Below are 2,606 nucleotides of genomic sequence, written 5' to 3' on the forward strand. Positions count from 1 at the left end.
TTGTATGTATTTTTTATTTTTTTTTTTACATTATTTGTTATGACTCTTGGCACTGACACTTGGCCAAGTAGCCTTATCTCTTAACACAGCTTTTATAGTCTAATCTCTGTTCTTCTAGTCTAATCTCTATCTTCTAGTCTAACTTTCTTCTAGTCTATTCTCTATTTTCTAGTCTAATCTCTTTCTTATTTTCTAATCTCTTTCTTATTTTCTAATCTCTTTCAGCTAGTCTAATCTCTATCTTCTATTCTAATCTCTTTCAGCTACTCTAATCTCTATTTTCTAGTCTAATCTCTTTCAATTAGTCTAATCTCTTTCTTCTAGTCTAATCTCTTTCAGCTAGTCTAATCTCTATCTTCTAGTCTAATCTCTTTCAGCTAGTCTAATCTCTTTCTTCTAGTCTAATCTCTTTCAGCTAGTCTAATCTCTATCTTCTAGTCTAATCTCTTTCAGCTAGTCTAATCTCTTTCAGCTAGTCTAATCTCTTTCAGCTAGTCTAATCTCTATCTTCTAGTCTAATCTCTTTCAGCTAGTCTAATCTCTATCTTCTAGTCTAATCTCTTTCAGCTAGTCTAATCTCTTTCTTCTAGTCTAATCTCTATCTTCTAGTCTAATCTCTATTTTCTATTCTAATCTCTTTCTTCTAGTCTAATCTCTATTTTCTATTCTAATCTCTATCTTCTCGTCTAATCTCTATCTTCTAGTCTAATCTCTTTCAGCTAGTCTAATCTCTATCTTCTAGTCTAATCTCTATCTTCTAGTCTAATCTCTATCTTATAGTCTAATCTCTTTCAGCTAGTCTAATCTCTTTCAGCTAGTCTAATCTCTTTCTTCTAGTCTTATCTCTCTATCTTCTAGTCTAATCTCTATCTTCTAGTCTAATCTCTATCTTCTAGTCTAATCTCTTTCAGCTAGTCTAATCTCTTTCAGCTAGTCTATTCTCTTTCTTCTAGTCTAATCTCTATCTTCTAGTCTAATCTCTTTCTTCTAGTCTAATCTCTATCTTCTAGTCTAATCTCTTTCAGCTAGTCTTTTTTAATATGTTACCATCATGGCATCACTGGACAGCCTGCCTTTGGATGTGTTCTAAACATTGAAGGACGTTGTCTGGTCCATCTCATTCCTTTCACTTTTATATCAACCTCTGCGAACAGATCATTTTCTTCTGATGTTTTTAATATAGTCAGAGTTGCACAGCAAAGTCACTTTTGATGGGACACATTTATATTTTGACGGGCACGACATGGCCTAAATTGTGCCGATGTGCCTGAACTCAAAACTCAAACCCATTTATATTTTGACGGGCACGACATGGCCTAAATTGTGCCGATGTGCCTAAACTCAAAACTCAAACCCATTTATATTTTGACGGGCACGACATGGCCTAAATTGTGCCGATGTGCCTAAACTCAAACTCATTTATATGTTGTTCCCTTTACGTTTCAATGATATACAGGGAAATTAAAACTAGAAGAAATAAAAGAAACAGCATTAAAAAGGAATCAGGGTCATCAGCGCACAAGGCATTAAACTAGACCCCCAAGAAGGTGTAGTCCATAGTGGTTCTTCAAACGTGCAGCAAGCCCAACGGTTCTGTGGCATGGTGCAGTACCTATCAAAGTTCCTTAGCAACATGTCCGCCATATCACACCTCCTGCGGGAACTCCCCAAGAAAGAAATGGATTTTGATTGGAATGATGAATGCGAAGTCTCCTTTAGAAAATTTAAGGAAATCATCATCATCATCAAACTCCATTAGAGTGAGGGCTTGAGAGGCTTAAATCCTCTCTTGCAAAAGCCCTGGACAGAAACCCTGCTGTCTTGCGTAGTGCATAAGTGTCGCCATACAGGTCGAGAATTTTGGGTTTCCCAGACCTGTCGAGACGGAGATCAGCAAGTCTGGGGCAGTCAAACAGAATATGATTCACGGTTTCCTCTTCTTCCCCGCAGCGGGAGCACCGTGAATCAAAATTTGGCCATAGCCGCGAGAAATATGAGCCAACAGGACAGTGGCCTGTCCTGCACTGTGCTATAATAGCTTGCTCAGGCCTGGACAGCCTCCACCACGGGGAAGTGCGGTCAGGGCGCCTCATGCGCTCCCAGACTCCACGGGCTTTTTGGGACTTGTCCCAGCACTCAAACCACTTTTCCATTTGTTTTTTTTTTGTATTATAGCCAGGGCTTGATGAAAGCTTACAGCCTGTTCAGTGGGTGGAATTTGCCCTCCCTGGTGGGCCAAAGAGTCTGAAGTTGTGTTGCCAGTCACACCTATGTGACTCGGTACCCATTGCATTATTACAGGGGTGCCATAGCGTTGTTTAATGTTATGTGAAGCCATGATGACAGTGTTGATATTGGGGGGCCATGGTCCGGGGCTTTGCAAAGCCTGTAGTACAGATTTTGATTCAGTGACCACAACAATCTGTGTTGCCCTCAAATATTCCTCGCCGAGTTGAGAGTCAATGACATTTAAGGCTTCACAGACTGCCATGGTCTCCGCATCAAAATTGCAAACACTACCTAACGGTCCAAAGATTTTGACCGTGTAAGAGCCAAGAAAGTCGATGTAGGCTCCATAGCCTGCTCTTCCAGAATCTATTGATGGA

This window comes from Biomphalaria glabrata, chromosome 6 (assembly GCF_947242115.1).
Source record: "Biomphalaria glabrata chromosome 6, xgBioGlab47.1, whole genome shotgun sequence".
NCBI classification, from domain to species: Eukaryota; Metazoa; Mollusca; class Gastropoda; family Planorbidae; genus Biomphalaria; species Biomphalaria glabrata.